This window comes from Eptesicus fuscus, chromosome 17, assembly GCF_027574615.1.
Source record: "Eptesicus fuscus isolate TK198812 chromosome 17, DD_ASM_mEF_20220401, whole genome shotgun sequence".
Lineage (NCBI taxonomy): Eukaryota > Metazoa > Chordata > Mammalia > Chiroptera > Vespertilionidae > Eptesicus > Eptesicus fuscus.
Window position 1 is genome coordinate 54251057 of NC_072489.1, and position 24196 is coordinate 54275252.

Here is a 24196-nt window from a genome sequence, read left to right on the forward strand (position 1 = left end):
TCACAGGGCGAGACTTCAGAGCAACTTCTTCCTGCTGCAAGCACCAGAGCCGCGCTCTGTCCGGCCCGGGGGTGGTCCGCAGGGTCCTCCCAGCGAGCAGTTGAGCGCCGGCAGCTCTGGGACACGGTGCCCAGGTCTGGGGGGCGTGGCCGGGTCTCTCCGCTGTTTTTGCTGCATCCATGGGCCTTTCCGTAGCTTCTGTTTTCTTTTCTTTTCTTTTCTTTTTAAATATATTTTTATTGATTGCAGAGAGGAAGGGAGAGAGAGAAGAAACATCAATGGTGAGAGAGAATCATTGATTGGCTGCCTCCTGCATGTTGGACCGAGCCCGCAACCCAGGCATGTGCCCTTGACTGGGATCGAACTTGGGACCCTTCGGTCTGCAGGCCGATGCTCTATCCACTGAGCCAAACTGGCTAGGGCTACTGTCGTATTTTTTAAGCCAGTTGTCATGTGTCACTGTGCTGCCATGCATGGGGTAAAAAGGCCCCAGGAAGCTCCCTCGCCCTCTGCCCTCCTTCTATGAACCAGGGGCTGGGCTCTCACCAGACACCAAATCTGTCAGCACCATGGTCTTGAACTCCCATGCTCCAGAGCTGTTATTTATGTTAATTATTGTTGGTTATAAGGGACCCTGTCCAATATTTTGGTTATAACAGCCCAAACGGACTAAGACACTGGTACGTCCACACATGGGAAGCAACGCAGCTGTTCAAAAAGAACAAGTCAGATCCACATCTCATGAGCTGGAGCCATACCCAGGGCATATTGCTAACTTTTTAAAAAAGCTAGCTTAGGAATAATAATGTCCCAGTTTTGTCTGGGCGAAAAGGAGCCAGTAGGTCAATGTGGTTTTATAAGCATTAAAGAAAAAAATCCGTGATACACATTGCAATAGGATCCTCAGAAGAGTTAGAAGAGACAGGGCAAGGCCATGGGCTGAGTACATAGTGGTGGTTTGGTTCTATGTTTACACAATAAAGTAGGAAAAAGTCCTGACTTCCTCTGAGGAGGAGCTGCCATCCTAAGCCGTGGGGAACGTGTCCCGGGCTCCTAGATGCCTGGTTTTTCCTGGGGGGTCAAAGCAGGACATCCCAACCCCTAATTTTTTGTCCCCGATCCAGGAAGTGCCTTCTGAACAAGAGTGTTTTGTACGTGGATGGGCGGGAGGGGGCAGGGAAAAGAGTATCGCCCCAGCCAGTCCCTAGAAATCCCTTACCCTCACATCTTCATGCACAAACCCTCCCGCATCACAGAATAGTTGCAAAGAGCTGGTGTTGAGGATGGGGGTTCCGTGATGGAGGCTGAGTTTCCACTTGCAAAGGGAGAAGGTGGAAAATTTGACAAGACCCCGGAGACGGCTGGCAGAGTCCCAGGAAAGCTTAAGTGATCTCCAGGCTCGAATTTTTCTGGTAGAAACTTAAAGTCTCCTCGTCCCCTTGCATGGGAGTCCAGCTGGCAAAGGGGTGTTTCAGTAACATTGGCCCCCGCTGGCCATTTCCACCTCCACTGGCCAAGACGCTCCACTTCCTGTCTCTCTCTCCACTTCCTGTCTCTCTGTGCCCTGCTATCTCCCATTCCCTGTCTCCCACTTCCTTTCTCAGTCTGCACCCCCTGTCTGTCCTCCTCTAACCTGCAGCTTAGCCTGCCACTCCATGTCCCCGGAGCCTAGACCCCTCTTGGTCTCAGCCCCCACAGAGTTGGCACCTGGAGGGAGGGCCCCGTCTGGTTCCACAAAGCAGCGTGGCTTGGCGTTTTATTAGCTGGATTCCTTTCCCGGTTTAGTTTTCTATTCCCCCCCTTCCCAGGGTGAGGTCAGGCTAGGAGCCAGAGGAGGCTTTGGGCGGCTTCTCGCCAGGTGAGCTGGGGCTTGGCCTGGAAGGATGAGTCTAGGAAGGGGGTCCGGGCCCTGCAGTGGAGAGCCGATGGCTCAGGTCTCCCAGGCGTCCTCAATCCTGAAGTTTAACAAGGGGCAACTGGTCCCCGCCTCCTCCAACAACCCTGCCAGGAAGGTTTCTAAACCCCACTCCCCGGCCAGGCCAGGGCCCCAGCAGACTGGGACTTGGGTCATTCCGCATACAAATATTAAATGAACAATGACTCGCTGCACAGAAGTGGCAACTTTCCACTGGGCAGAGTCTATTTTCCACTTGAAAAGCTAATGAAAACCAGTCCCGGTGAAAACCCCAGCCAAAGGAAGAATGCAGGCTCTCTTTCCTTCCATCGAGAATAATGCAGGTTCTGGGTGGTTCTCGGTGGAATCTAGATCCAAAGAGGAGACGGGGCCGTGACACGTGGGGTCCCCAGGACTCCTGTGGGAAACTGGGCCTGGGGGTGGGACAGGAAGCTGAGTGGGGTGGCAATGGCTGGGGGTGTGGGGACGCCTACGCAGAGGCGAGTTCTGGAGCATCCAAGCATAGCAGGGAAGCCCTAGCCGGTTTGGCTCAGTGGACAGAGCATTGGCCTTTCCGACTGAAGGGTCCCGGGTTCGATTCTGGTCAAGGGCACGTACCGCAGTTGCAGGCTCCTCCCTGGCCCGGGCCCTGGTCGGGGCGTGTGCAGGAGGCCACCAATTCATGTGTTTCTCTCACATTGATATTTCTCTCTGTCTTTCCTTCTCTCTTCCACTCTCTCTGAAAACCAATGGGAAAAGATCCTCGGAGAGGATTAACAAGCAGACAAGTACAGCAGGGCAGTCAGAGCAGAGGGCCCCCGGAGACAGACTCGCCCAGGACCTCTGCGCCTCTCCTCGCTCTTTCTCCCTCAGCTCCCCACGCTGCGGGGGCTGCAGGGGAAACCTGCGCCGAGTCCAAAATGCTCCAGGTTTCGTGTTCTCTGTCCGTGGCTTCATTTGACAACCGCCTTCCCCTTGCAACTGCTGCCTTCCGTGGGGGCTGGGTCTAGCCGGATCCTCCTTTCCGACAGGGGGCGCTCCTCCAGGAACCTTCTGGGCCCAGGATGGCTCCACCCAGGGCACCGACCCTATGCCTCGCTCCTGCTGGCCTGTGACCTTTCAGAGGCTCTCTCCCCTACTTAACAACCGGCAGTGGCTCCTGGTTGCTTCCAGAAGTTCCACTCCTGAGGTTGCCACTCCCAGCTCTTGGTAATCTCGCCCTGCCTCTCTTTACAGCTCGGAAGCCCCTTCGATTCCAGAATGAAGCAGAGGTCCAAGGTCGCATGCCCCCTCACTGCACGCTTTCACTGCACACGCTGCGCCTACTCCAGGAATTGCTTCCCTTCTGCTTTGCCCGCTGGACCCTCTCGGAGTCCTTCCTGCAGCAGCTCTGACACTGTTCCTCGCCCGGCACTGCTCTGCGGGGTCACTCAGAGCTCCCTCTTCTCACGCAGAGCGAGTGCAGGCCCTGTCTCCCTGGCAGCCTGCAGGCCTGGCCTTGGTCACCTTGCGGAGCCTCAGGTTCCTCGTTTGTAAAATGGGACAACAGACCTTGAACCTGGGGGGCGGGGAGGAGCACAAGCAAAGCCAAGCCCTGGGAGCGCTCTGTTGACCGCCGGCTAGGGTTCTATTACTCAGTGTCCTCCCTGAGGTGGACAGTTTGAGGACAGGGGCTGTGTCTCACTCCCTGAAACTACAGCCACGTATTGTCTCACCGTTTTGGAAGCCAGGTGTTCAAAATCAAGGCGTTAGCAGGGGTGTGGCCTTCTCTTGTGCCTTCTCCCTGCCCCCTGGGAGGGAGACTCGTCCCCCGGGTCCCGATGGCAGTGAGGGTGCTCCTCCAGTGCCCTGGCCCGGGGAGCCTCAGTCTGGTCTTCTCTGGAAGAGAATCTAGCGCTGCCTCTCCCATCCCGAATGTGCATCCCAGCATCTGGCCCAAAGGACCAGGTGGCCTGGCGTGCACTCTGGCCCTCCCTGCCTCCTCATCACCCCTCTCCTTTCCCGAAACTCTTGCACACTCTCTAACGCTGCCTTCCTTCAGCCTCGTGATGAGAGACCTCTGCTGCTTGCTGATTGGATTGGTGTTTGTTTCCTTGAGAGGCACGTTTTTATTATAATTCAAGGGAGTTGCTCATGCATCTATAGTGCGGGGACTTTTATCACCCTGGGCCCTGGCATGCGCCCTCTGGCACTGAAGGAGCCAATAGGATCCTTAGACTGCCAAGGAATCCCACCCCCTCCGCTGGGTCTCGCCTCATCCGCATAGCTGTGCGGCCCAGGCACCTAGGAAGACCCTCCATCATCCTCCCCATCGCCTACCTGCTCTGAGAGCACACCAACAGATGTCAGTGACAACACAGTAAAAGCCAGTGACAGCCAAGAGCTCCTAAATCTTCCAAAGGGCCTGCGCTTCCTCTGACTTTACATCCTGGCGTGCCCGAGCAGACCCGCCCCCGGATCCAGCCCCTGCAGCGCAAGCAAGCGGGTGTCTCTCATTCCAGCTGCTTGGGAAATGCTGGGGCTCCAGGTGCCAGCCTCATCCTAGAGGGGGGTTCCGCTATGGAGCAGGGGGCTCTGGGGGGTGGGGTGGGCAAGGGAGAACAGGGCCCAGAACTCTGCCAAATCCAACTCTTTGTCCCTTTGGCTTTCTACAGGGAAAACCAACCCAACCAACCAATGAATAAATCCGGTGAATTTGCCATAGGAATCCCAAGGCAGGACAAAGAAGAACTGCCAGTGGTTAGGGTTGTGGCAAAGATTTTATATATATATATCAGCTCTACACTATATATACATGGCAACTCAAAAAAGAAAGGTCTAGAACTTTCCTTGAGCACCTAGAAATCAGACTTCTGTCACCAAGTTGAAAACAGTGGCTGGAATTCTAGGGTCAACTTTGCTAGAGAATGCGGTTTGGGGCAGCTCCTTGGAGGTGACCTTGGAGGTGACCTGGGTGGCTCTGGTGGCCCCTGTCTTTGCAAAGGGCTTTGTGAGACGGTGGCTCCATCAGGCCCATCGTCCTGGGCACAAAGAGGCCAGCGCTTTGCCTCTAACCCTTTCCCCCTTTAGAGCAGAATCTTCCAGGTTGGGTGGGAGAAGCAAAGCCATTGAATAATTCATTTCTTCATGAAGAATTCATCCTCTGTCAAAGCCTCCTGCCTCTTGTACCAGCTGACCCTATAATTAGACAGAGCAGGACCATTTCCTTCCCAGCGCCGGCTCTCCGAAGCGAGCTCTATCAGTCCGGGCCATCGGGAGGCAGATGGCACACTCAAAATAGGGCAATTTAAGGAGGCCTGGCAAAGAGACGTGGGCAGTATATGGGGCGGCCAAAAGGCATAGTGCAGGGGTAGTGTTAATGGCTGACTGGGGGCTCTTACCAGCCCTGGGCCTGAGGGGGAGGGAAGAGAGCCTTACGGGAATCTGGAAGGAGACAGTCAGGTGGAGACGGTCATTTTGGGAGGGGCTGGGACCTTCAGCTGAGGGGGACAGCCAGCCTGAGACCCCGTGAGATGGGAGCCAGCCAGCAGTTAAACCTTCTAGCTTCACTCTCCTCCTTCCCTCCAATCTCCTGCCAACCACCCTCCCCCCACTCCCATTGACCCAGCCAGACCAGGAGCCGGAGGGATAAGAGCCTGTGCATGTAGGACAGACAGGTCAGCCCAGGGGGCAGAGGGCGAGGAGGAGAAGACTAAGGAGTGAATCTGGAGGGGCCCAGAGGAGACACTTGGCATGTGAGCCTTTCTTACACGCATCGGGACCTGCCTGACCCATTCCTTCTTAAGGCTGCAGTACACAAGCGTCTTGTCATTTTGCTGTCAAATTATTTGCCCACTCTTGTGCTGTTATCATTATACATCATCTGGATATCTTATCTGCCAAACCAGATTGTCAACTCTTCAGGGAAAGAGACTGCATCCCCCCTTGGCCCTGGGTCACCCCACACACATAGGTACTTGTGTGTGTGTGTGTGTGTGTGTGTGTGTGTGTGTGCGCGCGCGCGCGCGCCAGGCCAGGCTCCCCCCCCCCCCCCCCCACACACACAGGCCAGGTTCTGATGCAGTAACAACCACCAGATCTTAGCAGCTTTACACAATAAATGATTTCTCCTGTTCACACTACCTGTCCACGCAGGTTAACAAGGGGGCTCTGCATGCCAGTTGCTTTGGGACCCAGCATGGCTTTGTCTCGATGCATGTATCCACACTCACAACAGAAGGGGGATGTACCTGCTAACATTAATCAAAAGAAAGCAGGAGCAGCTACCCCAGTTTCAGACAGAGCAGACTCTAGAGCAAGGACAATTGTGAAGAGGGACATTACATAACAGGGGTGACACTCCAAGAAAGCGTGACAATTCTTAACGTGTATGTGCCTAACCACAGAAGGCCAATACACATGAGACAAGAAAGGACAGGACTGTAAGGAGAAAGGGAATAACCCAATATTATCGTTGGAGACTTTAACACGCTCTGTTAGGAATAAGCAGGAAGATCCAGCAGGTAGAAAACCAGTGAGCTCAGAGTTGGACAGGACATCACCATCAACCAACTGGATCTAATTGACATTGATAGATGGGCTCATCCAACAACACATTCCTCTCAAGCTCACAGGGAACACTCACCAAGATAGACCATATTTTGGGCCACAAAACACACTTTAACAAATTAAAATAAAAAACAGAAATCATACAGTGTCTGTTTACAGACAACAGTGGAATTAAACTAGAAATCAATAACAGACAGATAGCTGGAAAATCCCCAAGCAGGGAGAGATTAAACAACACACTTGTAAATAACACATGGGTCAAGTAAGAAATCTCAAGAGAAATTTAAAAATATTTTGAAGTGAATGAAAATGAAAATGCAACTTTTCAACATTGGTGGGATACAGTGCAGCAGTGCTGAGAGGGGATTCTATAGCATTGAATGCATAGATTAGAAAAGGATAAATGTCTGAAGTCAGTAATCTAAGCTTCCACAGTAGGAAAGTAGAAAGAGGAGAGAAAATTAACATGGGAGAAAAGCTAGATAATCTTGGCACTGACTTTTAGCTACAACACCAGCAGCTCCGCCATCAAAGAAGCAATTGATAGACTTAATTAGACATCATTCAAATGAAAGAAACTTCTGCTCTGTGAAAGACAATGACAAGCTACAGAATGGGATAAAATATTTGCAAAAGATGCATTTGCTAAAGGACTGGTGTCCAAAGTAGACAAGGAACTTTTAACACTCAACAATAAACACACACACACACAATAACCTGATTTAAAAAATTGGCAAAAGATCTAAACAAAATTCCCCAAAGAAGATATACAGATGGCAAAACAGCTTATGAAACTATGCCTCACAGCCTATGTCTTCACAGAAATGCAAATTCAAACAACAATGAGAGACCACGACACACCTATTGGAATGGCCAAAATCCAAAACACTGACAACACCAAATGCTGGCGAGGATGTGGAGCAACAGAGTGTCTGATTCATCTACGGGTGGGGATGCACAATTTGGCAGCTTCTTAAACTAAATATAGTCTTACCATGCGATCCAGAAATCGCATTTCTTGGTATTTACCCAGATGAACTGAAAACTGGCGTCTGCACAGAAACTTACACACAGATATTCATAGTGGCTTGATTCACAATTGCCCAAACTTGGAAGCCACCGAGATATCCTTCAGTAAATGAATGAGTAAAGAAACCGTGGTTCATGCAGACAATGAAATATTACTCAGCGCTGAAAAAGAAATGCGCTATCAAGCCAGGAAAGACATGGAGGAAACCTAAATGCATATCAGTAAGTGAAGGAAGCCAACCTGGAAAAGGCTACACAGTGTATGATTCCAACTCTGTGACATTCTTGTAAAGGCAAAACTATGAAGAATGAAAAGATCGGAGGTGGCCAGGGGTTGGGGAGAGGGACGGATAATTAGGCAGAGCATGGAGGATGTTTAGGGCAATGAAACTATTTTGTGTGATACTACAATGGTGAATACATGTCATTATACATTTGTCCAAATCCCTGGAGTAGTGGTCGGCAAACTGCGGCTCGCAAGCCACATGCGGCTCACGAGCCACGGTTTGCCGCCCTGTTGACTAATGAGTTTGCCGATCACTGTCATAGACTACCCTTTACCTCTTTGCACACAATATGCCACAATTGCCTAATCCTCACAGTTTCCAACTACACGGTAACATTTAGTCTAGTCCAGTGGTCGGCAAACTCATTAGTCAACAGAGCTGCGGTTTGCCGACCACCGCCCTAGAGTGTACAACACCGTCAGTGAGCTCTTATGGGCATGATGCACTTGAGCCATTGCCATGTGTCCATGAAGGCTCCTCATTGTAACAAATGCACTGCTCCAGTGGGGTTGCTGATGATGGGGGAGCTTTGGGGACAAGGGTATATGGGAACTCGCTGTACTTTCTACAGAATTTTACTGTGAACTCCACACTGCTGTAAAAAAAAGTTTAATAATAAATAGATAAATCTACAGTCCAGTTTCTTTCACGAATGTAGATGCATAAATTCTCAATAAAACATTAGCCAATAGAATTAGTTATGTATTAACAGACATTCAGGATGCTGGATGCTTTAATGAGCTAAGGCTTCAAAGTGAAGGATGCATAGTTAGTTTCAATAATCAGCTTCCTGTTTGGTGCAAGAACTCCCTAAGCCTCAGTTTACTGATCTGCGATATAGGAAAAAATCCACATAATTTAGGATTAGTATTTGTATTTAGTGAATGAAGTAGACCTCCAAATACTCCTTAGAAGTTATTTCACCTGAAAATGAACAGGCTAGCACCTTAATCTTGGACTTCCCAGCCTCCAGAACGGTGAGAAATAAATGTCTGTTGTATAAGCCACCCAGTCCAGGATATTTTGTTATGGCAGCCCAAGCCAACTAAGACAGCCAAGACCCTTAAACAATAGTCCGCAAGACCCTGTACTGTCCAGCCCCTCCCCCTCTTTGTGCTCACCTCTCTGACTTCTCTTCCCTGGCTCGCTTTCTCCAGCCACCCTGGCCTCCTTGGTATTTCCCGAATGCACAGAGTACATTCCCACCCCAGGGCCTTTGCACTTCCATCTGTTCTGCCAGGTATACTCCTCCTCCAAGGCATAGTCCTTTCTTTCCTTCAAGCCTTTATTCAAAAGTTTCCTCAATGAGTCTGACCCTGAAAACTATTTAAAATGGGACTCACTCCCCCACTCAGGATTTTCTGTTCCTCTTACAAGTTCTACTTTTTAATTCCCCCCCATGAATTTAACTCTCTAACATATGGTATTCTTTATTTATTAGGTTTATTGTCGACTGCCTGTTACCCCCTGTGAGAATGTAAGCTCCAGAAGAAGAGAGATGTTTGTTTTGTTTGCTGATGAATCCCAAGTGCCCAGAACCATGCCTGGCACACAGTTCCTGCTCAGTGAATATTTTTTGATGGAATGGATGAACCTCTTCACCCCTAGTGAAATAGACTGCCTGCCAAGGAGACCATGCCATACCAGGATCACCCAGCAGATGGCAGCCGATGAACGCCAGAGACAGCTGGGAGCCTATACTTTGAACTCAAGGTTCCTCCCAATTAAGTCTAAGATAACCCAGGAGACAAAGTCAAGTTCAGCCTCCTCTTGTGCCCGTGAGAAAGAGCTTGTGTGTGGGAGGCGAGCTGCTGAGCTGCTAAAGCCTTTATCTAATACAGTAGGCTGTTTACCCACAATTCAGGGGCAAAAAAATGAAAACAGCTGTTCAGGAGAACCAAGGTCAGAGTCTTCCGTCGGTGGGAAAAGGGGTGAAGAAGGCCGAGGATCTCCTCCAAAGGATGGAGAAGCGACATCGGACCACTATGACCGAGGGAAAGAAGTCACACTACGAACGAACCCATCGCCTGGGGTGGACGTTTCCGGTCGTCCTCTGAACACGCCAGAAGATGCTCTGCAACACGGGTCTCTGGGCCCCGCCGGACCACCCTCTCCCGGGGCTTCCGGAACCGGTGCACGCAGGATATCGAGTGGCAGCTGCACCAAACCCTTCGCCCCAAGGCCTGAGGAACCTGCCTTAGATCAAATTCAGCATTCGAGGGCGTCAGGTTAGGGGCAACCTTCCCCCCCAAAGTAACTTTTAATGTAACCCTCCTCCCTCCTTTATTCTTATCGAACCGTGACCTCCTGGTTCATAGGTCGATGCTCAACCACTGAGCCACACCAGTTGGGCTGAACCAAAGCTCTTTACACACATGCACCCAGCAACCAGGGTGCTCCACACACAACACATACACACACACACACACACACACACACACACACAATTTTCATCCCCCTATCAACCAAAGAGCTTCACACACACACACACACACACACACACACACACACACACACACACATCAAAGCACTTCATATACACATGCCAACAACCAGAGTTCACACACCCACTCACACATCCCCAACAACCAAAGCACTTCACACACAAACACCCCAAAAAGTTTTCCTCCCCCAACCAAGGTGCTTCCCACACTCCCCCACAGACCCCACCAACAGAAGGAAACCCCAAAGCCCTTGGGTAGTTTGCCGCAGCAGCAGGTACTTGAACACCAATACATTCGACTGCGACTTTCTTTACAGATTAATGAGCAGAGAAAGATGACAGGGGGGGGGGCAGGGGGGGGGGGGCGGGGGGGAGCTGTGAGAATGGCGGGAGAGAGCAATTACACCCAAATCTTTTCTCTGTTGATTAGGGATTCCTTCTCCAGCCTGCTTTGGCTCCAGCTAAATCTTTTTCTAATGAGATGTGGCTTATCCAGATCAGAGCACGGAGAAAAAAGTTGCAATTAACTTTAAGAAGAAAAGGAGAGAGAAAGAGAAGAGGGGGGCAGGGCAGGGAGATTGGCGTGGGGGCAGGGAAAGGGGCTGGGGCTGGCAGCCCGGAGGGCTGGGTGTGTGCAGGGCCAAGGGACTTCCTGCTGACACTGTGGCCACTGCTCCTGGGATTCCAGAATCTAGGGAAAGTCTTAGCAATTCCCATGTCCGTCTGGGTCAGGCTTCCTGCCACTCCCCAGGGTGGGAGCGGTGTGTCTCCTGGGCTCTGGGGCCTTCCCCACTCTGCACACCTGACACCTGGCGGGGATGGGGGGGGGGGCTCTCAGCTGCATCTTTCACACCTGAGCTCTTACTCCTGCTGGACGTGGGGCCTGCGACCACCTGCCCGGAACTCCCGGGACCCACAGGTGCCAGGGCAGCCCCTGCGTTCTCTCAGGCCGGCTGGGCTCAGCCCTCCCTGGCAGCCAGAGCGATGGCCCTGGAGTGGGCCCGAGGCGCTGAGCGCCGCCGCTGGCCTCTCCCCGACTCCCCGTCGTTTCAGGCGCACGCGCCCCCCGAGTTCTTTCACGTGAGCCCCTTAGAAGGGCAAGAGGGTCGGCGATGGGAAGAGACATTTCATGTTGACGTGGTCAGCGTGCCTCAAACTTCCAGAAGCAACGCAGATTTACCTTCACCTGCTTCTCTAGCCCCATCCTCAGACTTGACCAATAGGCACGCCCTCTCACTGATGTTCAATTTCTTCGTCTTTAGAAAAATAGGGTGGTGGGCATTGGATCTCCGGGGTCTCGGCCTATCCCGATGCTCTGAGGTCCAGCGAAAGGCACGCACCGTCTCCAGGCATTCCGACTGGAGGAATGACACCCGTCCCCTGACTCCCAGGCTCCGCACTGAGCACCCCCAGGACACACACATCCCTGCCAGCTCGTATCCACGTGGGGGCCAGTTTTCACCCCGGTGGGCGATACATACCCAGCAATGCCTGAAGGCAGCCTTTGCAAACCTCGAGGCTCCTAACCCAGCACTCGTGGTGGCACCTCGTCTGGGAGCATCACGTCCCATCTGCGTGCCAGCCGGGCCGGGGCCCCAGGCTCAGGTCAGGTGGGGCTGGGACAGGTGGGTGGAGGGGAGCCTACACGTAGGGCATCACCCCCATTCTCTTTGGCCCCGGGCAGCTATAGGCTCCAGGGGTCCAGGAAGCTCACTCCTCTGTGTTTATTCTGCTGTCCACGGCGCTTCCTCTCCCGGGGCCGCGGGCCTCCCTGTGCACATTGGAAAGGAGTTGGTTGCTCGGCTGGAGACGCATGGGAAAAAGTGAGTCTGGGGCCTCTGGATGGCACCCCACCTGCTTGGTTCCCAAAGAAGGGCCCCTGCTGGTTGGTGGCCACCCAGAAACACGGGCCCCTCCATGGGGAGACCCTGACCAAAGAGGCCCTAGCGATGACCCCAGCCAGGGAGAGAGCGGCTCAGCCCATTTGTCCTGTGCCTGAGCTCCAGGGCGGCCAGCCTGTTCCCCAGCCTCCAGGCCCAGGGGTTCCCTTGGCACCTGGTTCCCTGGGCAGCCCTGCTCTCTGCCCCTGCCCCTGCCCCTGCCCCTGCCTCTGCCCTCCACCGTGTTAGCTGCTGGAGACAATTCCGCTTTCTCCCTTCTCTCTCTGGCTGTGGCCAATCTAATAAGCATATGTGTGAGAAATCCTAGCTGCAGTGCTACGTTAGAAATTCTTCTTAAACGTATAGTAAGGTCAGATGAAGCGGGGGGCGGGGAGGGGAGAGAAATCCCAGAAAACAAAACACAAACCCCCCGAAACAGAAATTGGACACAGGAGGGCAGATGTAGACTGAGCAGGAAGTGCTGGCCCTAGGCTAAATGAAACAGCTGTCACCATTGTTCTGCGCTGCAACTGCCTCTGCAAACCCGGCGCGGGCCGGCGCAGAAAGCAGATGTTAGTAATTACAGCACATGAAACGAAGGGCACGGGATTAGGCAAGTGACGAAAAAGAAATGGTACCGGTAGATTTATAACTCGCTCAGGCAAATCTGTTTGGGCTGGTGGGGGGTAGGCAGGCGGCCTGGCTGCAAAGCCCCCCTCTCCTGTCCCCCAATCCCCTTCCTAGTTTGGCATTTTGGCTTCCGGGATTGTCTGATGTGTAGATGGTTTTAGGGCGGTGGGCGGTGGAGGCCTCTCCTTGCTGCATTTCTGGGGACCCTGGGCCCACAGGGCCACAGCCCACTGCCTCTGACCTAAAGGAAAATCAATCCTTAGTCCCAACGCAGGTGCCAAAAGGGGGTCTCCGGGCCGATGCATCCTGGAGTCGGACGGCTTGCTGCTAAACAGGGGCTCACGGGCCTCAAGCTGGCGGCTTCCTCAGAGCCCTCGCTTTCCCCGAGGGTTCCCCTTTAAAACCCAGGAGCTCCAGTTCTGTGCAGCTGAAACTGACTCACCCTTGAAAGTCCGCCGGCCCCCCAGCGCCTTGGAGGAGGGCGGGAGAGCTGGGAGGCTGTTGGGGCGGCGGAAGAAAGGAGGCAGAGCGAGTTCCCGGGCCGACCACAGACACAGAAGGGGCAGAGAGCCTTCACTCGTGCTTTCCCTGGCAGCCCGAGTTGTCAAACAGCAAAACGTAACAACACACACTCTCCCGCATCCGCCCAGGACCCTCCCGGCCCCCCGCCCCCTGGAAAGGACGTCTCCCCGAAAAGGTTAGGAAGAAGGTAAGCCATGTGTTTGCCATCTTGACGCCTGATATGGAAACCATATGCTTAAATACACTCGCAAACATACTTAATATAACACTCTTTTATTAAATGTGGTTTTATAAACGCTCTCCCCAGCCGGGGCACCTTCGCTGCGCTGGAGGCTGGGACTTGGCAAAACCCTCTGCCCGCGGTTCCATCGACGGATACACATTTTTGGGAAACGAGCCTCGGACCCTCGGAAAACAGACTGGTTCTGATTACGACCGCGAGCGGGAAGGGGCACGCGAGGGCATCCTTTTCCCTCTGATAAATTAAAAGGACTGCGAGGGGGCTCGCTGCAGCGCGCACCAGGGCAGACACCTGTGAGTCATTTAGCAGCTCCTTGCAGAAGATTTATTTGATTAATTCGGTCAGAAGAGAGAGAATATGGATTTTCCCCTGCTCGGAGGCACCGAGGCGCTCACACATGCACACAGGCACCCACCCGTGGGGAGGCGTCTCGGGAATGAAAAATGACGAATCGTGTTACTGGACCTGGCCGGCGCGGGGCCCGGAGGAGAGGGAGCTGGCTCCCGGCCTGATGGTGGCAGGGCTGGTGGCAGAATAGGCTTCATCCCCGTGGGCCCCATGTCACCCAGGAGTGATCGGAAAGTCACACTGTGGACACTGGGCCGCGTTCATTAGGCAGCGAGGGCTGGGGCCAGGCTCCGTGCTGGGCGCTTGGCCTGCGCCACCCCATGGCACCCCATGGCACAGCGACCCCTCTCGGCGGAGGCAAAGGGATCATCTCCGCTTTGCAGGCCGGGAGGCCTCTCCGCTCCCAGCAGAACTCGGCTCAGAATTCTTTTCACTTTTTTTTTCCGGATGGTATTTGGCTTTCTCGGGCCTCCCTGCCTCCACCAAGTGGGCAGAGGCCACATCTTGCGATCGGCTCGTAGTGGGTGATCTTGGACGGGGCCCCCGCCTTGGCTGTGCCTCGTGCCCTGAGGGGTTCGGTTCAGTGTTGGCAGAGACAGACTCTCTCTGGGCTCCCGTCGGGCCTCAAGGAGAGCTGTCCTCCTCTGGCCTCGGGTGTCTCTCATGTGAATGGCTCAGGCCTATGAGCAAATGTCAATTCCTGGTGGGTGGGAAGAGCCCTTGACATAGGTCAGTGGTCGGCAAACTCACTGGTCAACAGAGCCAAATATCAACAGTACAACGATTGAAATGTCTTTTGAGAGCCGAAAACTGACTTCTGCGCATGGGCCACGAAGTTTCAATCTCACTGTACGTGCGCGCCCGCACGTGGTATTTTGTGGAAGAGCCACACTCAAGGGGCCAAAGAGCCGCATGTGGCTCGAGAGCCGCAGTTTGCCGACCACTGACATAGGTCCTTGGAGAAGGCAGAGAATACTGTGGTCAAGAAATCATGAAGTCAGAGGAGATCTGAACCCCAGAGGACGCGGCCTCAGTGTCAGGGGTGGCAAGTCTATCCAGGGGGACGTGGCGCCGCGCTCCTGCGCTCACAGCAGAATGGCTGACGGCCCCGGCTCACTCTCTCCCACTCCCCCTCCAAATGCTGCTCAGCACGGCCCTCCAGCAGGGCAGTCTCCACCAGCGGACGAGGACGAGGGTCAGGGCACGAGCTGAAGGCGCTGGCAGGCCCTTCCAGCCGGAGGGTCCCTTTTGTGGCAGGAGAAGCGGCCCAGCGAGGAGGCGTCAGCTGCAGGGCCAGGAGGAGGCCAGGAGGAGCAGGTGGTCTCTGTCTCCCTCCCTGGTTCCTTCTTTCCTTCCTTCCTTCCTTCCTTCCTTCCTTCCTTCCTTCCTTCCTTCCTTCCTTCCTTCCTTCCTTCCATTCCTTCCTTCCCTCCTCCCTCCCTCCCTCCCTCCCTCCCTTTTAAAATATATTTTTATTGATTTCAGAGAGGGAGGGAGAGGGAGAGAGAGAGAGAAACATCAATGATGAGAGCGAATCATTGATTGGCTGCCTCCTGCACGCCCCACTCTGGGGATCGAGCCTGCAACCTGGGCATGTGCCCTGACCTCCTGGTTCATAGGTAAGCGCTCAACCACTGAGCCACACCAACCGGGCTCTCCCTGGTTTCTTTGTATCCACACCAGGAGGCTGGTGGTGGGCGGGTCCTAAACCTCTGCGATTGGCTGAATCTCTGCTCTCACTCTGCCCTCCCCCCCACCAAGAATGTCCCTGGCGCTGCTCTGTGGACGGGATAAAAGGCGTCCCCTGCAATCGCTTTGTGACTTTAAAATGCTTCACCCCTAAACTGGGGCGGCATGGGGCAGCCCGAACCCACCACATTGGACAACCCGAGGCCTGCGCGTCGAGAAGAAGCGGAAGGCCTCACTTTGGAGTCCTAGGATGGGCAGGCGCCCCCCACCCAGCCTTCTCCTCCGCCGGCTGCCGCGCTGGGTCACAGCAAATGACTAGAGCGGAGGCGACAGGACTCCATAGGCTGGAGGTATTGAGTGCTTGTCCCGGTGGCTGCGATGTCACCCGACCTCAGACGTTCCAGAGGCGAATTTCTCTGTGGGACAAATAACAGGGATTTGTGGAAGGAAGGGGGTCTCCACAGGACCCCCCTCCAGAGCTCCTTTGCTGGGGTCTCTCCTAGGACCTGATCGGAAATGTTTCCCCCCCTGGAGTAGTCCCAGAGGAACTGGGGCTCCCTCCCTGTTTCTGCTGATTGATTGGCAGCAATGAGCTTTGCCACAGAAGCTAGAGCTTTGCCACAGAAGGTAGAGCTTTGCCACAGAAGGTAGAGCTTTGCCATAGAAGGTAGAGCTTTGCCATAGAAGCTAGAGCTTTGCCACAGAAGCTAGTGCTTTGCCACAGAAGGTAGAGCTTTGCCACAGAAGCTAGAGCTTTGCCATAGAAGCTAAACCGAGGACGGGGCTGGTTCGGAGACTCAGTGAGTCTGAGGCGCCATGTGATTGGAAGGAAGGCATCCCGGGACCTTGACTCCTGGGGAGCTTGTCACTCTCCCACTCAGCAAGGCTGCCTGTGGTGTCCGGGGACCTGCCTAAGGACTCGCTGGGGGATGGTGACACCTCTCGGCTATTGGGTTGCTTCTGGGCGTTTCCGTGGTTGTTGAGGAGGCTCGGGAGCCCTGTGTAAACATGCCTTCCACAGTCCTGTCCACACCAGGAGCTACACATGCGTGTTTAGTTTGCTCACTGCATCGCGCTGCAGCCTGCACAGCCTCCGGAAAAGGCACAATATTGCATTAGTGAGGTCCCAAATAATGAGGGTTTTTCAGGCCCAAGTGACACCCTTTGAAGGGGCTTGTTGACCCAACATATTTGTTGAGTAGGTGTTTTATGGTGGAAGTGGTTTTCTGGAATGTTCCTGACTGAGGGGGTGATTGCAGAGGCTGGGGAAGGAGCCCAGCTGGGTAGGGTCCGGGGGGGTGGGGAATGAAGGTGGGAGGCTCTGGTGGGCCGTTGTGGATTCCACGTAGGGGTGAAGGAGCGGGCTGGGTGTGCTTGACACGCCCCTGGAGACCCTAATAGCGGAAAGGGGGAGTCCTGGGCCCCCGGGACTTACAGACAAACCCAGGGCCTGGCAGGTAGTCAGGAGCTGCATGGCTTTGGGCAATAGGTCCTTTCTCTGGGCTTCCATTTCCTTCCCTGTGAAATAGGGGTCATCGGAACACCCACCTTTTAGGGTTGTGAGGGTTAAAGGAGAGGAGGCACTTAGAGCCGGGACTGCTTTCAGGAAAACAGTGGCTCTGCCTGGCAGGAGTGGCTCACTTGGTGGAGCATCGTCCTGTGCACTGAAAGGTTGCCGGTTCAATTCCTGGTCAGGGCACACCCTGGGTTTCGGGTTTGATCCCAGGTTGGGGCACATAAGGAGGGCAGGAATGCAACCAATTGATGTTTCTCTCTCTCTCTCTCTCTCTCTCTCTCTCTCTCTCTTTCTCTCTCTCTCTCTCTCCTTTCGTCTCTCTAAGCATATCCTTGGGTGAGGATTTTTAAAAAAGAGAAAACGTTGTCTCCCAAACAGATTAATGTATTAACAAAATGTAGTGACTATGGTACGTCCACACAGAGACTATTAGTCATTCCTACAAAGGAATGCGGCACTGGTGTAAGCCACCATGTGGATCAGCCTGGGAGACACTGCGCTAAGAGCAAGAAGCCAGACACCGACGGCCACGTATTGTCTCGTTCCGTTTATGTGAAACGTCTACAACAAGCATATCCTGTAGAAATAGGAAGTAGGTTAATAATTGCTTAGGGCTGGTGGGGGGAGAGAGGGGAAGGGAGGTGAGAGTTAAAAGGCACAGTCTTTCCTTAGGAGGCGATGAAAACGGTCTGAACTGGATGTGGCAAAGACTGTGAGATCCCGGAGACCCCTGAGTCGGTTGCATGCCGTGAATGGGTGAATTGTGCGGTGCGTGAATTCCATCTCCGCAAAGCTGCTCACAGAAGGAAATGTCCCATGTTTTGAAGCGAACGTGGTTATAACAGAGGATGGCGGACGCTGTGACAACCGGAGAGTCCTCGTCTCACCTAGAAAACTTCAAATGAAAAAAAAAAAAAAAAAAAAAGCACGTGCCTGCCTCACCTGTCTCCCCACCCGCCAGAAGAGATAGCAGCTCCTCCCTCAAGCGCTGTAAAAAGAAAGATGAAACTTTACTCCGCACAGCACTCAGCCCAGAGCCTGGCCCCCTGGGCTCTCAGGAGGCAGCGGGGGTGGGATGCCGGGCAGGAGGAACAAGGACAAATGCCCACAGCCAGCCTCCACACGTCCACCGCCTTTTCTTCCTCTGTGGTGACAAGCCCTACCCTTTGCCCATTCCTCCGTAGGTTGTCTTTTGTTTTATTGACTTGTAGGTGTCTTTACCCTGCAAGCTGGCTCCCCCAGGCCCTTCTGCCAGGAGGGCAGCCCGGTTTGAGGGGGTGTAGCAAGACCACCCTTCCTTTCTGCTTCTGCCCAAACAAGTACAGGCTCCCCAAGTAGGAGTGGCTTCCGTCGGGGTCGCTGCCAGCCACTCAGTACGTCTGTGCGGCGTAAAATAAGGGGCCTCTTTGCCAAGAAACGTTACTTCTCTCTGTTGGAAAAGAGTTCCAATACCCTGATTTTTATTAGAATGGACACTTTACTGCAATCCAGAGAAATGGAATAAATATACACATCTATGACGTCCAAGATGTGATTGGCACTTCTTCGGTGGGGGCGCCCTAACGCGGTGCACAGCCGGCCAACTGGATGGGGAGACCCTGTCCCTCACTTTTGGGCAGCCTCGTTACCTGCGCAGCCCCGTCTGCGCCCTCTGGCTGAAGCCTGGGCTGGGTAACGAGGCTCCCGTCCCGGCCTCTCCACCCGCATCTTGCTGCTTAACCTTGGACTTGTCATCCTAGCTGCTCTGTCCTCCCCCGAAATCAGGCTTAAAGGAGACATTGCTAGTGGGAACCTCCGAGGAGGAGAAGGTGTCTCCAGAGGTGTCATCAGTATAAGGAACCAGAGTGCAGGTGACATGGTCCAGCAGCACTCGTGACACTTCCTTTACAGGCGGGGGGTCCTATGCGCCCCCCGCAAGCCACCAGGAGAGCCCAGGCCCGGCTGCGGCTGCCCTGGGAGGTGGCGCCCCGAGGGGACACCCAGGATTTCTTGGCATCAGTGGTGGTGCGTCTCAGGCCACCTGAACTTGCTCCGCACAGTCTCAGGGAGGCTTCTGTGCCCAACCAAGTCTACGCCAGGCACCAAGCAGACACCTGGAAGTTGTCCTCCTCCGCCTCCCGCCGTGGCCTCAGTGTTGGCCTGATCCGTGGGTTTCTGCCATGGCCTCGGTGTTGGGACTGATCTGTGGGTTTCTGCCGTGGCCTCAGTGTTGGGACTGATCTGTGGGTTTCTGCCGTGGCCTCGGTGTTGGGCCTGACCTGTGGGTTTCTGCCGTGGCCTCGGTGTTGGCCTGACCTGTGGGTTTCTGCCGTGGCCTCGGTGTTGGCCTGATCTGTGGGTTTCTGCCGTGGCCTCAGTGTTGGCCTGACCTGTGGGTTTCTGCCGTGGCCTCAGTGTTGGCCTGATCTGTGGGCTTCTGCCGTGGCCTCAGTGTTGGCCTGATCGGTGGGTTTCTGCCGTGGCCTCAGTGGTGAGAGGCATGGCAGTCCCTCCGGCACCAGCGCCCCTGGCAAGAGTGAGGAGGTACAGTCCGGGGACCCCAGGGCTCCAGGGTTGGCCGAGATCGTCCTGTGGGGTCCTGAGCATCTTTGCATTTCTGAGAGTCTCATGGGATGGCGCAGTGGCTCCCAACCAGGTCTCTGGGGCTGCCCGACAGGTCGCGTTCCTTGTGGTGATCTGGAGTCACATCAGTTGGACGTGGTGACGCCGATTCTCGCGTGGTCAGAAGCTGCCCGGATGGCAGGCCTGCGGCTAGAACTGGCTTTCTAAAAATAGGAAAGCAAATTAGTACAGAGTAAGCACACTTGCTTGGTAGACAGGTGACTTCGCAATGTCCGACCACAGGGAGGGGCGAATCGATTGGAAAGTCTCAGAGGGAGGAAAGCCCTTATTTCGTTGAATAAAAGCCGTCAAACAGCACCTCTGAGCCACACCATGTGCTGGGGGGTGGGGACAGCGCTGGCACAAGGGAGAAGGCCCCTGCTCCCACGGAGCTGAGGTGCTTCCTGTGGGGACAGATGGTGAACCTGGAAACAAAGGTGACCTCCTCAGGCGACTCATAAATGGTAGTTGACCATTTAGATATCAAGAATAGGGGGCTGGGCCCTCGCCGGTTTGGCTCAGTGGATAGAGCGTTGGCCTGCGGACTGAAGGGTCCCGGGTTCAATTTTGGTCAAGGGCACATGCCCAGGTTGAGGGCTCAATCCCCAGTAGGGGATGTGTAGGAGGCAGCCGATCAATGATTCTCTCTCATCATTGATGTTCCTCTCTCCCTCTCCCTTCCTCTCTGAAATAAATGAAAATATATTTTAAAGAATAATAGGGGATTGGTTTAATATATTTTAATACACCCACACTTTGGACCATTTTGTAGCCAATAGACACATGGTTTTTGAAGACTATCTAATGACACGGTTCATTCAGCAAACATTAGGGGAGCAGCCACTCTGGGCCAGGCTCTGTCCTGGGCTCTGGAAACAGCAGGGAGCAGCAGAGGTGAACTGTCCTGGAACTTCCATCCTATTTGGGGAGACAGTTAAGAAGTGGAAAAATACGCCAACAGAAAAAGGTCAGATGGAGACAACACACAGGACATGTTAGAGGTGCCTGGGAGAGGGCAGGGGGCTGCTGTGGCCAGAGTGGTCAGGGAGGGCCTCTCGGAGGAGGTGACCAGTAGGTGAAGATGAGGAAGCTCTGTGGAAACGTAGGACCAGCCAACCTCTCCTTAGTGCTACAAATGGGGAAACTGAGGTGATGTGGCATGTTTGGACGTCGGTGGCAGAGCTAGACCAGAACCCAGGACCTGGTCCCCCAGACAATGCTTTCCCCCTGCGTGTTCCACGCTGGCTCTCAGCAGGTGTCCCTTCTGAGGGTTTTTATGGACTGAGGCCATAGAGAAGATGCATCTCTCCATCAGCAGGCCTTCCGGATTTCTGGAAGTCCTACTATGTGCACAGTACTAGGCCCAGAGCCCCCGAGTGTAACAGACTGAGCCGAGGAGTTAGCCACACCCACGCAGGAAAACGAAAGCAGCAACACGAGAGAGCCTGGATGTGGACACAGGGTGGGTCCTGAGGTGTCGCATGGAGGGATGAAGGGATCCCAGGAGGAGCGGTCACTGCCCTCTTTCATTGACGGGGCTCCTCAGCCCCAGCTCCTGGCATGGGAACCCAGGGAGGGGAGGAGATCTCCTGTCCTGCACCCAGACTGGGGGTGGCCCAGACCTTCAAAGAAGCCCAGCCCACAGATGCAGCCACAGGAATGATATGAGACCAGCCTCACCCCTGCTCATTTCTGTTCCTTGTTGCTCTGCCCCCACCTCCCGCCCCTCCTTCCCCCCCCCCCACCCCCGGCACCCGCTGCCTTTGATCTCAGTCCCACTGAGCTTGGCCCGGTTTAAGGTCTCCTGCTGTGACGCCCCAGGCTGGGTCTCCAGCTCACAGGGACTCTCTCTCTCTCTCTCTATCACAGCCCGGATCTGGCCTCCTGCCTGCCGGGCTGTGGGCTGGGGCAGCAGGATCCCTCAGGACCCAGCGGGAGGTAACAAAGGAAGGAGGTAACTTGGGGCCAGATCATCGGGGAGGGTTTTGCAGGCCAAGGGCGGCGAGGCAGATGCACATGGATGGGTGATGAGAGCCCTCTCGTCCCTGGGATCGGAGTGGCATGTGAGACCTGAGAGGGGTGGCTGTAGGTGGCGGTCAGGGGTCCAGGCTCTGGGTGGGACCTGCTGACCGTGCACTCTAAGCCGTTTTCTCCCTGGGTAACCATGGCCAAGTTCCTTGGCCACTGAGTGCCTTGGTTTGCTCATCTGTAACATGGAATTAAGAGATTAGCCCCTCGGCAGGGTGGGTATGAGGACCCAATGAGGAAATGCATGTGGAAGTGCCTGACACTGGACACATTCTGAACCATGGCTGGCAGCGATGCTAAAGGCTCAGCTGACTTTGGGAGGAACCAGCCAGCCCTTTGAAAGCACGGCCACAGACATCCTTGGAGCCTCTTTCCTGCCTTCTGTGTGGAGTCGTCTGCAAGGATGCTTGCCTGCGTCCTGGTTCACCTTTCTCCTCCGGCTCCTGGCCCAGGTTGGGTCTGAGGGGCTGCCATGGAGTCTTCCTTTTTCCTGTACCCAGCCTCTGTCTGCCTCGCTTCTCTAGCTCAGGGCTGTCTGATGGATCTTCCAGCCCTGCTCCAAGTCCCCCACGGCTCCCCATAACTGCAGAGGAAATAGCAACCTCCTCGGCTTTTCATGTAAGACCCTTGGTAATCTGACCTTTTCTTCAGTTTTCAGCTGTGGGTGGATCCAGGAAGTTTAAGCCTGAGTTTGTATCTGGGCTCCACAGCATCTGAGCTGGGAAACCATGGGAAATGCCGATAGCCTCCACGCACCTTGGTTTTGTTACCTATACAATGGAAATAATTATACCGGCCTTATCAGCTTCGCAAGGGCATTTGGAGATCAGAGGAGCGGGGATGTGTATACTGTTTGTACCTGGAGATGGGCTCGGTGTGTTTGGACCACACAGTGGTTTCCTTTCTCGGGGCCTTTGTTCTCGTCGCTCCCTCACCTGGAACACCTTGTCGCCCTCATTGTCCAAATGGGTAGGTCACTCAGAGCCCAGGGCACGTGCCACGTCCTCTGTGAAGCCGCCTCATTGCCCTGCCTGCCATGGTCCCTCTCTCACGTTTCCTCTAGCATGCTGCTCACACCTCTCTCAAACACCTGTCACTTGACACTTGTCCTCCTGTGCCTGCCCCATCTCCTTAGGCTGTGAGCCCCCAGGGGGCAGGACTGTACTGGGATCAGCTCTGGTTTTCCCATAGCCCCTTACACCCCCACACAGTAGGTGCTTGATGAGTTCTCATTAAGAGGACAGGTGACTGCATGGATGGATGGATGGATGGATGGATGGATGTGGGTGGAGTGATGGTGCACTGAAGCCAAGAGATGGGCCTGATCCTCACCTGGGGGATCTTTGCCAACGGCTGGATGACTTTGCCATTTCCCATACGTGACCCAAGTTTTCACAAACACGATGGACCCAGAGTGCGTAGACAGGGAGGACTTAGGCACAGAAATCTGATAGGAGGTTAGGGAGGGGGCTTGTCTGAAAGCTGTGTTATGTACACACACACACACACACACACACACACACACACACACACGTGCAGGTTAGGGGTGGAGCTAGTCCCACAACTAAACCGGGGAGTGTGGATGAGTCAGTATCATACCTCACTCACTCCTGCTGGGGGGAGTCTCCAAAGTGCTTTCCTGGGAGGTGGGGGGTGGGGGGTGGGGCTGCCTGGGAGCTGGGGAAGTGACTCCTGGCGACCTGAGTTGTGCCCCGCCCACAGGAGCACCTGATTTATTATCCGGACCGAAACACTCACTCGGTGGAACAAAGGGCCCCGGGGACATTTGTGACCCAGCTGCTCCCTCTGCATCGTGAGCCAAGGCTCCGCACTCCGTTCTCAGGGCCTCCCCTCCGAACCCGCCCCCCCACTGTTATGTTCTGGGGCCACACATTCCTCAGACACGGCTGAATCCTAAGTATTTTAATGCCTGATATCTATCTCCGCATGGATTTTTGTTTTATCGTGAGGCCACTGGGGAGTTTTTTTGGATATCTCTTTGAAACAGATGTCAGCAAAAGCTTCCAGCACAGATCAAGGGCAGGTTAAGGCCTTTGAGATGGGTCTGAATGTCCCTTTAACATCGTCCAATCTAATACCCAAACATACCTCGAGTCGTGGCCCTGTTTTTATAAGAGGCTCTGAACCATATGTTGGGGAACTAATTAAGCATACAAATCAAGCCCTGGGATCAGGTGGGGCTCTGTTTCAACATCTTAACCTTTTATGATTATCTTAATTTAGAGAAAATTCAAAACACATTCAGAAGTCTTAGAAAATGAACTAACTAGGAATTTACTGGCCGGTTCCTTTTCTTGATGTTGGGATCACTGCTCTATAAGCCCAGCCTGGATTCCGGGGGAAATCCTCCGTGCTCACAGATTCCCAGGAAACGCGGGCGTTTGTTGGCCTGGGACATGGAAAGCCACACCTGACTTTCCCTCCCTCCCACCCGCAGCTTCTCCAGGCCCGAGGCCCCGCCAGGCCCCTCGCCGCAGCCCAGATGTCTCCTGTTCACCGGAGGCAGGGGGAGCAAAGAG